We start from the raw sequence: 15,515 nt of genomic DNA, 5'->3' as shown, positions 1-15,515 counted from the left end.
TCCCCAAGCGACTTTTTTTTCCCGACAAATCGAGCAACTTTTTATAAGGTTTTTGAGACATGAAAGCACGTATCACTTTGCAGTGAATGTCCTCAACGAGCAGCGGGTGCTGCCGTGAGCCTCTCTTCACAGGTTGTCAGTGGCATCGTGCAGCAGTCCCAGCTGCAGTCAGAGCAGAGAGGAGACCCACATTCCTCCGCATCCAGACTGCAAATGAAATATACATAGCTGCCACTGTTTGCTCCTTGGTGTACAAAGCGCAATGTAAAGGTAATTTTATAACAAGCACTCGTTTTATGAAATACATTTATTTCAAAGTAGGCTCACTGTACATTAGGGATAATGTTTGAAAATAAATTATCGAGTGCGAGCCCTTTATCGGATCCTCTTATCGAACCGATTCCTTATCGATTCTCTTATCGAATCCAGATAGGTTTTTGTATATGGAAAAAAATACACAATATTTGGTTTAACAAAAGCTCACTTTTATTTTATAAGAAAGAAATAAAATAAAATAAATAAATAAATATTGACTGTTGTTAACCCCCTAAAAAATAAAAAAAAAAATAAAAAAAATATTGACTGTTGTTACCCAAAGTATATTAAGTGGGATTTTTCAGAAAAACAAATATATACAGTAACACAAAAACAACCTGTCTCTGTGATCACTATAGGTGTATAAATAATAATATAGTGTTAAATAAAATCAGTCCCTTGGGCACAAACCTGAAAATAATACAGCTCTCCCAAAAGTGCACTTCTGCTGCTATTGGAACATCCCTCTGGGGTCCATCAGTGTGGCCTCCTCCAGGAATGACTGCACGTCCTTGTCCTGGAGGGAAAATGAGGGACAGACACAGCATAGAATTAGGGGGGAAATTAGCTGAATGTGAAGACTAGGGTGTCTGTTATTAAGTCTTTAGCATCAGTATGTGGAATTAAATGATGGAATGGATTAAGTAATTAAGTTAAACATTGTACTGATATGATCCACTTTAAGAGGTTGTTCAAATTAATAGTGCTTACAAAGTACAAAGAAGAAATATGAGAAATACTTTCAACCTTATTGAAAATAAGATATTCTTCATCTCAGTATATTAATAATGACTGAATTAATTAATTACATATGACAAAACTGTTGTATATACTAATTCACAGATGTTATTTTATTATAAAAAGGTCAGTAAATGATGTATATATTTGTAAACGCTCCGAAGTGGGAAAGGGGTAGGATTAAATAAGCTTTACTTCTTCCTACTCCTTTTCGGACATGATGTAAATTGAAATGATATGAAACTGTGATGTGTTATGCTGTAAGTGTGTTCATGTACGAAATAAACTAAAGAAAGAAAGAAAGCACTAGTTTATTAGACAGACCTGCAAACTCTGGAGTGGTGTAGGCTACAAGATACCGTTAACATTATCAGACACATACAAAAAGGCTAACGTTAACGTTACCATTAGCCACTGACTATGCCTAGGTAACGTTAGTCTAGCTAACATTACTGCAGTCCTGGTTGACATAAGAGGTAACGTTATTTTAGCCTAAAGGCTACGAGTGAGCAGATATGGAAATTAACCGGCAACAGTTAACGTTTGTTACTCACCAGCACGATCACTGGAATTGGCGCTGCAGGTTGAAGCAGAGGAAGAGGGGCTTGCTTCGTCATCTCTGTCGCTGCTTCTCCACGTGTCAAAGGCACGCCACGGTTCTCGAATGTTCAGGTTATGTACGGCCTGAACATGTTTCATCATGCTTGTTGTACTTCCCCCCCTTACATGAGAGCGAAGCCTGGCAATAATTGCAGATAGCCGTTTCCTCGTCGTATTTCTTAGTAAAATGAAGCCACGCCTTGAGGCGTTTTTTCCGGTCCATTGTTGTTGCTGCTTCTGTATCTGCCGCTTAATGACTGTGCTACGTCATTTCCTGGGACGTGCCACAGGGCATTTCCTGTGGGACGGGATTCGTTCCCAGGGATTTGAATAAAGAACCAACTCTTTTTCTTTACTATAGTGGCCTCGATAACGGGAACCGGTTCTCAAAAAGGGATTTGAGTCCATGGAATCGGTTCTTTTCTTATCAAACAACCGGAAGAACCGGTTTTGAACATCACCCCTACTGTACATACAGTATGTAACAGTTCCGCCATGCACATGCTGGAATCGAACCGGCAACCCACATACTGTTGTGCATTCCTTCTCCAGTGGTGGGGCATGGTACGGGTCAGGGTAACATGCTTTATCAGTATCATGCAGTATCATGCTTCAAACACCGCTTTGAAAAGCTGTGTAATACAAAACTACTCATTGTAGCTATTAGCTCTGACTCCCTTATTTTGAAAAATAAAATAAAATAAATAAAAGCACAAATTGTTTTACTCATTTTTGTTTTTTAGTTTAAAGTGTTTTAAATATTGTGCTTCTAGGTTAATATTGTTGATCAATTTGAATGTTTTATTATGTCTAGAGCTTATTTAATTTTATTTTTCAGTATCTAATGTTTCAAGTCAGTCAAAAAATGTTTATAGTTTAATTAAGGATACTTTTTTTTAAATTTCGGGCTAATTGATGCACTCTAAATATTTCTGTTACAGACTGAAAAACAAAGTTCATAAAGTTTTTTTTTAGTAAATTAATATTGCTTTCTTTCTTCTTTGTTGTTTGTTTTATTTGGTGTTAATACATATACAATGTTATTCAGAGATGTACTTAAAACAATTTTATAGATAAATTATACCATATATAGTCGCGGCGAAATATTTTCTTTTTCCTAGGGGGAAGACGATAGCACTGCTGTAGAGTATTCCCACCGATTGAGAGTTAAGTTGAGCAGCGCTAGTCAGCGAGCTAAAAGCCACAGGCTGTCTACGTGCTGTCCAGCGCAGCTCTTAAGGCGTCGGGGGAGTGATCAGTTTTAACCAAATTACTATCACACAGCCACACATAAGTTGTATTATATTTTGATCGTGTTTGATCGTGTAATTTTTTTTTTGGGTAATAATGAGCCAAAACGTCTCTTTTGATAGTGAATGTTACCGACCACAGCCAAAAAGGAATGCATTCACCTCAACTCAATCCAACTTCAAGAACCTGAGAGAAACTAGGATTATGACGTGTTCTTTGAGTTCATTCAAGTGTGATTAAATTGCACAGCACAATAATCTAGGAGTGATCATCCCAGTTAAACAAAGTATTTTATTGATTTCATTCATGTGTCATCAAATTATTATTATTAATACCTTATTTGTTTTCTTCTTGTCAAGACGTGATTATATGCATGAATGTATGTATGTACTGTACATGTGCATGTGTATGTACAGTATGTTTGTTTGTTTGTCCAGTGAAAGTGCGTGTGGATGTACTGTATGTACTGTGTGTGTTTGTGTATGTGTGTATGTATGTGCATGCCTATGTACCTATGTATGTGCATATGTATCTACAAATGTATGTATGCATGTATAAATAGACATATGTATGTGCGTATGTATTTATGTTTGCATGTACAATATATTTGTCTCCCAGTATGTGCGGCAACCAAAGTACAGCCCAAGCCACCTAGAAAGCCCAACCCAAAACAGCAGGTGTGGTGCTCAGGAAACAAGGGACCACCGGCCCCACACAGGCAGGCGACAGGGCGCCCAGATCCGGGTTCGCTGTGCCACCATGCTGGCCAGCGCCCAACCGAGGACAAGGCACTGAAGAAGCAGGAGACAACCAGCCCCCAAGCCAGCGAAAGACCATACCCCACGTGGGCAGAAAGACAAGAAGGGCCCCATAGACTTCCCGCAGCCGGATAGGAAACCCGCCCCAGCCCACAAGCAACCGGGCCGCCACGATCCCCACCTCCAGGCAACTACAACCCTAGACTAAAACCCTCCCCCCACCACATCCCACATCCCCGGATTGCAATGGATCAAATGTAAATAATCAAATGTATAGACTTGTTCTTATGCTTTCTGAGCTCACTATGTTCACTGCTCGCTGTACATATCCTACGAAGTCAGACCTACACTGTCTCAATGTCCATTTCTCAGATGATATTATTGTTGATGACTGAAGTGCTGATATCAACCAAACCTAACCCCCCCCCCCCTCCACATCCCACCTCCCGGATTGTAAATAATGTAAATAATTCAATGTATATACACTGATTGATTGATTAACGTGTTATGCTGATAGTATATATTTATACCATGCATTGATTAACGTGGACCCCGACTTAAACAAGTTGAAAAACTTATTCGGGTGTTACCATTTAGTGGTCAATTGTACGGAATATGTACTGTACTGTGCAATCTACTATTAAAAGTCTCAATCAATCAATCAATCAATCAATCAATCAATCAATCAATCAATCAATCAATCAATCAATCAAAAACCCCCCCTGGGAGAATGGCGGGCTCTGCCCCAGGCTGCCCCGCTTAAGTCGGCCGCAGCAAGACCACCCAATATGGGGCCACGAGAACTTCCCGTCCCACACATGCAGGGACACCAACAATGGAGATGGAACATCCAGCAACTGCCTCTCCTTGAGGGAAGAAAAAAAAATAGAGAGGAGGTATTCACAGACAGGTCAACAAACAAGGCCGTTACCTCAGCAGCTTGCCGCCGCGCAACAACCCCGAGTGACCACGACAGACTACGCGTGGGTACTAGACCTAGCAGGCCCCCACTGAGCCGGGCATCCGGAAGTGGGTGGGAGGCAGGACCCAGGGGCCCCAGACCCGCAGCCGAGCTGCAGCGGCCTGGGGTATTGACTCCTGTGGGGCAAGCAGACACCGAGGGCGACACCAGTCCCAAATGCTCCCCCAGCCCCCCAAAAAATCTATCAATCATAAACAGACTTTTACATTCTAATTTAAGTTCCTACAGACATTGACAAAGTGCTCATAGCAAACTCAATGCAACATTTTTTCACTTGACTTTTTGCTAGGAAGTGACAGCGATCAGACGGGAACCCAGCAATGACAGAAAAAAAGTAAAAAAAACTAGTGTATTTTTAATTACTACTATATATCGTTAGGAATAAAACAAATCATAAATAATGGCGAGAATAATGCTGGACGAGAATGGTGAGATCATCAGAAGCAAAGGAATTATGATCAAAACATTCAACATAGCCTTTTCCACTAATCCCTAAAATATATTTAATCCGTTATCTATGTTTGCTTTACTTATTTTGGTTTGTTTTTACTCAGAAGTCTAGAACCTAAAGACCGGAATTTATATGGTGTGAGGCGATAAGTCCATGAGGTTGAACAAAGTAATTCTAGTTAAGTGATGACGGAAGTGTTGTTATTATTTCCTTATTCCTGTTCCATGCATACGCTGCTAATGAGTTTGGCTTGTGATGTTTGCAGATGTCCGGATGCTGGAGTGGCTAATTCAGCTGGAACTCATTTAGCCATGACACACAAACAAACATTACAACAACATGCACAGACCAAGAATGGTGTGCATGGGTTCCAATGATAATAGCGGTACCACTATGGAGGACCTGAGTAGCTCCTTGAGCATTATTAGACCATTGCATCAGTGCAAGAAGGAGCGCTACCACAGGTCCTTTCTAACCACAGCCATTACACTTTACAACACACTTATGTGATTACTGGGATCTTTTTTCTTGCTGTGCAATACAGATGTTAGTGTTTTTTGTTTTTATTTCATATTTTATCCATACATATTAGTGCGCAATATGTAGTATATAATAATTTGTTGTTGTTTTTATTGCGTTTTACTGCTCCTGTATGTAAAAACCTTCACAGCACAATGTAAATTCCCCATTGTGGGATAAATAAAAATCTACCCTATCCTATCCGATCTCAATGGTCTAAGAGTAACTGTAGTGTTAGAAAGTTAGATTTAAAGTTTGTTCTTTGACATGATGAAAGCCATATGATTGATGCTTATATGTCCATGTTGATATCAGTATATTTATGTTTATTATTTCGTTGTGTGGAATGTTAGAAAAACCTTGATTAAGTGATAATACTCAAACAGAGAACAACGGTAGGTAAATGTGATGTTTTAGACAGCAATATTGTTCAATTAAGGGCACTTATTACGTATGTCTAGTGTCACGGCACGTGCACAATCCCGCATGTCATCTGCCGGCACCTCCGCTAGAAGCGTGCCAGGACACGCCCCTGCTCGCTCTGCACGCATTGCGGCCACGCGCCTGCAAGGCTGCAGGCAATCGTCAATCTTCGCACCTGGGTCTGATGAGGGCAGGCAGCATAAAGACCAGCGGACCCGAAGATCTAGTGCCGGATTGTAGTTCACTCTCGCAGTAAGCATCTCATCTCTGGCTTCCCTACCGCGTACTTGCTCTCTCTTTCTGTGCCTTCCCTGTTCCCATGTTTTATGTCCTTTGTGTTCCTTGCAGTGCTTCCCCTGTTTCCCGTGATCGAGCTGTATGCCTCGACTTCCCTCTGGATTCCAGACTGCCTCCCTCAATCTTCAACCCCTGCTTGGACACGGACCTCGTTGCTTGTCTCCAGTACCCGACCGCTTGTCTGCCCACGGACTGCCTTCGCGCCTCGCCCCTTTTGGTCTGACGAAGGATTCATCCAACACGCACATATAACAAACTCTGGTAACATTCACACGGTTTATTCTACACATCGTTTTGCACCTATCACTTAGAGTAGCATACACATCCCACCTATTCATCAAGTTCAATAAACCTATTGAACTGATCTAGCTTGTAGGCTATTGTGTGCTTAGCTGTTGTTTTAGCTCCTAATAGCCTACATCCTACTATGTCTACCTTTTGTTAATGATTTCACTAAAATAAAATAAAAGACCAACCTTGATTGATTACTTGAGGACATTTAGTTATAGATACATTAGTGTTGCACAAGTAAACACGCTGCAGGATTCATGGTTGCATCAAAGATTTTAGATGCAAGCCAATTTATTCCAATACTTTTTATTTAAATTTTTTTGCTGATATCTGATATCAATATCGGATCAGCACACCCCTAGTATATGAAGAGTTCAGAGGCAAAAACAGATACCGTATATCAACTTTCCTTGTTTTGAGTTTATGTTTTGTGGAGCTTTTCGTGAAACAGCCAACCGCCGCTGATGTGGGTTGCAATTGAATTGTTTCTCACAACCAAAATGATTGTCTCAATTTGAAAAATGCACTTTTTTTCCTTTTTTACAAAAAATTACTTTTGATACTTTTGTACAAAATATGCAGCAAAAAAAGATAACTCTAAACAACCTTTTTTTTTTTTTTTTTTGCAAGAACACACTCATCCTATATGGTGCCACCATGACCCTAGAAATGAGTGAAAACTTTTTTCAGAGGTATACTTATTCCATCACTGTAATGAATTAATTGGATGGATCTTTATCGTCCACACACTTTTGTTTCGATTTGTTTTGTTTTGATGCTTTATTTTAGTTACATCACGGCAAAACAGACACGAAGCGAGCGAACCCCCAGCGCTGATGTTGGATTGTATCATCAAATTTCTTTGCACTGATTGGTCATGATAGATTTGTGCTGCATTACGCTTGTCATTTTCTAAAGTAAAACAGAATATTCAACATGCAAGAAGTAGGTCACTTTTGCAGTACATTTTTGATTTTAACTCCAGGCAGAGAATGGCGTAAACTATCTAGTCGTACTCACAGCTCAAAATCAGCGGAATGGTGTTGCTGTAGTGGCTGCTGGTTGCAGGAGCTCTGCATGGCGCGATCGTTTGTGATGTTTCCCTCTTGTTTTCATGTGTTTTCACCTCATTTTGTCTGGACACGTTTGTATTTGCACTGCAACCACATCATTTCCCCATTGTAGAATGAATGAATTCAATCCTATCCTTTATCGAGTTTCTCATCTGTACAGTCTGTAATAGTAATCATCGTGTGCAGTCCAGCCCTGCAAACTCATGACCACACTTTCTAATTTATTGAGAGGTAATCTAAGAGAGGTAAGCCAATGAGTAAAAAAAAAAAAACTGGGCTGTAAACTTATTGTTTATGCACAACTCCTAGGGCCTGGGGAAATGACAATTGTACTATTGCACACCCACACTAGGTAGCATCGGGTACATATAATTAATTTCATTAAGTATTCCAAACAAATTTGCCTAATGGGCAGCAAAAATGAAACATTTTGTGCAGTCTTTTTTTCCATCACATTTGACATTTGCCATTTCAATCCATGCACACAGCGACATACTTTGTTGATTTTCTAGTGAACCAATAAATTACTTGTGTGAGTAACTTGCATGTGGAAGTCAACAATTTATCTTATGACCTACAGTGTACATCCACCGCCCCCATACAATGTTAACAACTAGTGCTGAGCCCTTCCAAAGTGGGAGGACATACTACAATTAAACCAATAAAAAGATTGGTGGACTTCCTTGGAAATTTTCATATGCAGTCGTCCACTGCATGAGTAAAAAAAAAAAACTGGGCTGTAAACTTATTGTTTATGCACAACTCCTAGGGCCTGGGGAAATGACAATTGTACTATTGCACACCCACACTAGGTAGCATCGGGTACATATAATTAATTTCATTAAGTATTCCAAACAAATTTGCCTAATGGGCAGCAAAAATGAAACATTTTGTGCAGTCTTTTTTCCATCACATTTGACATTTGCCATTTCAATCCATGCACACAGCGACATACTTTGTTGATTTTCTAGTGAACCAATACATTACTTGTGTGAGTAACTTGCATGTGGAAGTCAACAATTTATCTTATGACCTACAGTGTACACCCACCGCCCCCATACAATGTTAACAACTTGTGCTGAGCCCTTCCAAAGTGGGAGGACGTACTACAATTAAACCAATAAAAAGATTGGTGGACCTCCTTGGAAATTTTCATATGCAGTCGTCCACTTCAGAAAATGACAGTAATGCTCAAATGTCAACATGTCAAATGTTTGTCACTCTGACTTCAATAAACACAGAAGCAAATAGTGATTGGATTTAATAAAAATCCATGGGAAAACTAGACAAATGTGATTTAATGTAAAATGTATATGAAAAACATAATTTCTGATTGTATTATTTATTATCATCTTTATTATCTGCTACGTTATGCAGTTTGTTTTGACCGTTAAGACTCAAACAATAGTTTTCTTTTTTTTTTTTTATTTGCCTACACAATGTCTCTTTTTTCTAATTTCAGCAAAAACAACACATTTCTCATAAAAAAACACACAAAAAAACAGTTATACAGCAATTAAAACAATCTGTTTCAAAGTCAAAACGTCACTTTCATAAAATCAATGCAAGTCTTTTTATTTAAGTAACATGTACTCATCACTGTTATATAATTGTAATTGTCAGTTAACAGGTTTTAAAAGTCAATACTCACAGCAACTTACTCTTTTGAGTGCAGACCAAGTCAGTTCATGCTGCAAAGTAGGGGAGAAAGTAATAGAATAATACGTATACATACTGATATCAACATGGACATGCGAGCATCAATCAAAGGGCTTCCATCATGTCAAAGGAGTCAAGAACTCAAACTAATTTCCTGACAAAGCAATCAGTCTTAGACTATGGAGATACATGTTAAGTTTAAGGTACTGTAATTTTTATCGGCATCCATGCACACCGTTCCTGGCTCCGGTAAATGCTGTTTTAACGTTCATTTGTGTGTCACGGCTAAATGAGTTCCATCTGAATGAACTTCTCTAGCATCCAAACATCTGCAAACATCACAAGCCAAACTCATTAGCAGCTTACGCAGGAAATAGGAATAAGGGAATAAAAACAACACTTTCATCATCACTTAACTATAATTATGTATGTATTAATCATGTATTAAGTATGTACTATTATTCGTGCTGATATCGTATTGGATTAATTTTGGTATTGGCCAATACTCAAAGCTCCAATGTCGGTATCGTATCAGAAGTGAAACATTTGTATCGAGACACCCAAAGCTGAGGTAGCACCGTATTCTCTTTTTTATGCACTCAAATAAACTGTCTTTTTAATTTATTCTAATTCACATTTCCTTTTTCTTTGAACACTTATAATTGGTCATCTTATCGAAGTGAAGGGAAACCTAGCCAGGGAAGAATTACACATTTCTCAGTGTGTCTACTGTGTTTCTTGAATTACCGTCGACTTGTGCTGGTTTTACGCTTGCCACGGTTTTTCCGTTTACCAACGCAGAAAACTGTGGAAACCGCACCGCAATGAGCAGATTACAGTAGTTGGAACAAGACACAACAAATCAAACTGTTTTCTTGACATAGCCAATATATTTTATTTGGGAGCAGCCTGAGGGCAGGAAGAAAACAAGTTACAGTAATGTCAGTCATATTGTACTGAGGATGTGTGCAATGCTTTAATCAGGGCTGGAGTTTTTCCTTTTTAAATGTTCAATGTTCACAAGTCTCCAATAATTTCATACAATTCCTTTTCAACATCCAAGTTATTGTACTTTTTTTGCCTGTTTGGACTTATAATAAATATTCCTTGAATATTTTGGTTGAACGCTACGTTGTATTCCACTATACAGGTATTCTGCACCATTGAGGAGTATAGATTGACAGCAGTGGAAATTGATAGTCTCTTTTGGATTATTTTCAGACGGGAAAATTGAGACACTAAATACTGTACACCAATTATTACAGTAGTATAGTATATCAGATTCAGACAGTTTTATTTCTATGCCAGCAATAAACTGTACATATGGAATATGGCCACACATGTGGAAGACTTTGTTCCTTGGTTACAGTGCACCCTGGTCTTCATGGTGCACTGTTGTTATTTTACTTTTACGGTTAGGTGTGACTATTTTTCAGCCATACGTCATGCTAAATTCTATAACGTTTTAAAGTTTTGTACATCGGCGTTAAGGAATGTGATCTTGGTGACTTGTGTTGACTTGATGTTGAGGGTGATGATATTGGAGTGACTCCGCTCCTTACATGGGAATGAGTTCAACACAAACCCATCTCCTTTTCACACGCTCTGACTCCACTTTAGTCAAAAAATACTATTATGCTCCATTTATATGTTAAATTCACAAGAGATAAACACAGAGAAAAGCCTGTTAGAGGGAAGCACTCTCTCTGGGTGGTCCAATGACAGTGAACTGTTAAGCAATACTCAGCAGACGGAGATGCTTGTATAGGTTGTGCTATCACTGACATGCTCAGCAGTTTAATGAAGCACTAAATAGCAACGTGACTGGACTATAGTGAATTAGTAGACAAGTGGAATATGGACTACTGTACACTTTACAGACAGAAAATTGCATCATTTTACATTAAAAACATACACAGTTTTAATGTTTCATCTAAAAAGGCTTTTGTGGTTTACATTATTGAGAAAAATTGTTTACTTCAGCACAAAGTATGCACGTTTACACACACAATTCCCTGCTGCGATTTCAGTAAATAAATATTTTGTAGTACAGTCGCTGTTAAAACTCAGTTTTTAAGCAGGGTTGGCTTCTTCTGGCATAAACAGGTTGTTTAGGGCCACAATCATCACTGTGGTTGACGTGCTCTGCGGGTGTTTGCTTGTTCAACTTTGATGGATTGAATCATGTATACACTTGAAGAATTCAGATCCAAAAACAATCATCTCAATGTGCCCTGTTTTAAATAAATCAATGTTTTTTTTTGGCACTTTTCATGAAACAGCCAACCCACAAATGTGGATTTTTGCAATAAATAGGTTAATCCTATACGGTGCCAGCCTGGCCCTAAAAATGAGTGAAAACAGATTAGCTTTTTCAGAGGAATTCTTATTCCATCACTGTAATTAATTGATTTAATCTGAACAAACACCTGTGTTGGGTGATCCCTGGACAGCGGGGGTCCAGGGTTTACATTGACCGCTGCATCATGACGTCATTACATTGACAGCTGCATCCCAAGAAAACAACAGCAGAGTGAACATACACTATTTTGCCAAAAGTATTTGGCCATCCATCCAAATGATCGGAATCATGTGTGCTAATCACACATTTAGGCATGGAGACTGTTTCTACAAATATTTGTGAAAGAATGGGCCGCTCTCAGTGATTTCAAGCGTGGAACTCTTATAGGATGCCACCTGTGCAACAAATCCAATCGTGAAATTTCCTCGCTTCTAAATATTCAAAAGTCAACAGTAGGCTTTATTATAAGAAAATGGAAGAGTTTGGGAACAACAGCAACTCAACCACCAAGTGGTAGGCCCTGTAAACTGACAGAGAGGGGTCAGCAGATGCTGAAGCGCAGAGTGCAAAGACTTTCTGCACAGTCAGTTGCTACAGAGCTCCAAACTTCATGTGACATTCCAATTAGCCCACGTACAGTACGTACAGAGCTTCATTGAATGGGTTTCCATGGCCGGGCAGCTGTATCTAAGCCATACATCACCAAGTCCAATGCAAAGCGTGGGATGCAGTGGTGTAAAGCATGCGTTCTCTGGAGTGATGAATCACGCTTTTCCATCTGGCAATCTGATGGACCAGTCTGGGTTTGGAGGTTGCCAGGAGAACGCTACATTTCGGGCTGCATTGTGCCGAGTGTGAAATTTGGTGGAGGAGGAATTATGGTGTGGGGTTGTTTTTCAGGAGTTGGGCTTGGCCACTTAGTTCCAGTGAAAGGAACTTTGAATGCTCCAGTATACCAAAACATTTTGGACAATTCCATGCTCCCAACCTTGTGTTTGGAGTTTGGAGTGGGCCCCTTCCTCTTCCAACATGACTGTGTACCAGTGCACAAAGCAAGGTCCATAAAGACATGGATGACAGAGTCTTGTGTGGATGAACTTGACTGGCCTGCACAGAGTCCTGACCTGAACCCGATCCTATAAACACACTCCGCAACCTTGTGGACAGCCTTCCCAGAAGAGTTGAAGCTTTAATAGCGACATCATATTGAACCCCATGGGTTAGGAATCGGATGGCACTTCAAGTTCATATGTGAGTCAAGGCAGGTGGCCAAATACTTTTGGCAATACAGTGTACCATTTAGTTTGTCATTCAATAGAATAGTGGCTACACACATACTGTATACTGTACATTATGTATTCAGTAGGGCTGCGAATCTTTGGGTGTCCCACGATTCGATTCAATATCGATTCTAGGGGTCACTATTCGATTCAAAATCGATTTTTTTTCAATTCAACACGATTCTTGATTCAAAAACGATTTTTTTCCCGATTCAAAACAATTCTCTATTCATTCAATACATAGGATTTCAGCAGGATCTACCCCAGTCTGCTGACATGCAAGCAGAGTAGTAGATTTTTGTAAAAAGCTTTTATTATTGTAAAGGACAATGTTTTATCAACTGATTGCAATAATGTACATTTGTTTTAACTATTAAATGAACCAAAAATATGACTTATTTTATCTTTGTGAAAATATTGTGTTGTCAAGCTTATGAGATGTGATGCAAGTGTAAGCCACTGTGACACTATTGTTCTTTATTTTTAATTTTTATAAATGTCTAATGATAATGTCAATGAGGGATTTTTAATCACTGCTATGTTGAAATTGTAACTAATATTGATACTGTTGTTGATAATATTCATTTTTGTTTCACTACTTTTGGTTTGTTCTGTGTCGTGTTTGTGTCTCCTCTCAATTGCTCTGTTTATTGCAGTTCTGAGTGTTGCTGGGTCGGGTTTGGTTTTGGAATTGGATTGCATTGTTATGGTATTGCTGTGTATTGTTTTGTTGGATTGATTAATTAGAAGAAAAAAAAATTAAAAAAAATAAATAAATAATAAAAAAATAATAATAAAGAAATAAATAAAAAATTAAAAAATAAATAAAAAAATCGATTTTTAAAAAATGAGAATCGATTCTGAATCGCACAACGTGAGAATCGTGATTCAAATTCGAATCGATTTTTTCCCACACCCCTAGTATTCAGGCAATAAACGACATTTTCCCAAAAGAGATTTATCTGGACAGCGTCTTTTTTTTTTAACCTAGTTGGCGAGGACACCATACACTCACTGATTTCATCAATGTTACTCGTTACTGATGCTTTAGTTTAGTTAGAAGAGTGACAAAACAGACACGAAGTTTGTGAACTTGCGAACTTGGATGATGTCATCACATTTCGATGGACTGATTGGTCCTGAAGTGAAATGGAATAGTCAACAATGAAATGTGAAAGAAAGGTAATTTTTGAGGGAAAATATATTTTACCTCCTGGTAGAGAATCGTAAACTATTTAGCAGTACTCACAGCTCAAAAACGTTTTTTTTTGCTCCTGATCACTTTAATTATACTTTGACTCTGCTAAACTTGTAGTGGGTGGTAAGTCCACATATCAGCTGTAATAATGTTAGTTCAGTTTAGCAGTGTTGGGTCCACGTCCATTAAATCAATCCATCAACGTTTATTGATATAGCCCTTGTCCACAAGTGTCTCAAAGGGCTTCACAAACTCACAACAACATCTCCTAATCCAGTGTTTTTCAACCTTGTTTGAGCCAAGGCACATTTTTTTCCATTGAAAGAATCCAGGGGGACACTATCCCATCCTGGTCGCCATTGTTGTGTGCCAAACTTGTCACTTATTAGTTCACTTATTAGCAATCTAAGCTTAATAATACACCAAAAGAAAGCCTATTCCCTTTTCCTGCCTTTTATTCCCGCTCTTACTTTTTCCTCTTCCAGGTGTCCAACACACAACACATGTCATCATATCATGTGTCCCCCGCCCTTAAGTTCCCCTTACAATGGTTCTGGTATTGTCCTGTGGCCCGAGTAACCAATACATGAAAGACACCACCAACAGACAATTTTAAAAACAAAACTCAATAGCTTATATTGACAATATAAAGTTGTTCTCATCAAATACCTGACGCAATTGTTCGATATGACTTCAAACCATAACCATCATTAATTCTCTTGTCTCAAAGTAGGCTTGCAAAGCAATGAGCTACCTGCTGCCACCTACTGGTACGGAAGAGTATTACATGGTTAATCTGCTGATCTCCAGACAGCACTGACACTCTACAACTGCACATTGTCTGCAGATTATAATTATTGGTTTGCAAAAAATATTTTTCCGACCAGTTCGGTGAAATCGCATAATTTCCCACGGCACACCAAACAATATCTCACGGTACACTAGTGTGGTTGAAAAACACTGCCCTAATCTGAAGCCACATCTTCAACACCTTCAGAAGCCCATTGAGATAAATAGTTGTTCATACTCAGCAAAAAATAGGTCAGTATCACATATCATCATCTCTCGAACACCGCAAACAACCTGCACACAAGCAAATCACACGTCTAATCAGTTAAGTATAAAAAGTATTGCAACATCAGGAAGTTTGTGATTGTGAAGTATGCCACACAGACTATGATCGTGTGATTGTATTTTGTGTAAGTGAAGTATTCTATGTGAACACTGAACAAGTCAAACAAATATGGACCAATATTCAGAGGGTTCATTAGGGTTCATGTCTTTGAGTCTGATCCTTTGAATAGTTACAACAGTTGTTCTGGCTGGTCCACCAGGGCTTCTACACTTAACAACCAGTACAAAAATAAAATATTTAAAA

General features: G+C 38.8%; 1 protein-coding gene across 1 annotated transcript in view; it reads left to right on the top strand.

Moving 5' to 3' along the window:
- Positions 1–15,515, top strand: part of slc7a2 (solute carrier family 7 member 2) — a 396,413-nt gene that overhangs the window by 275,611 nt on the left and 105,287 nt on the right. The window lies entirely within an intron of this gene.

The sequence above is a fragment of the Entelurus aequoreus genome, linkage group LG04 (assembly GCF_033978785.1).
Source record: "Entelurus aequoreus isolate RoL-2023_Sb linkage group LG04, RoL_Eaeq_v1.1, whole genome shotgun sequence".
In the NCBI taxonomy this organism is placed as follows: domain Eukaryota; kingdom Metazoa; phylum Chordata; class Actinopteri; order Syngnathiformes; family Syngnathidae; genus Entelurus; species Entelurus aequoreus.
Note: the sequence above shows the minus strand (reverse complement) of the source record. Positions and strands in the feature narration are given on the sequence as shown.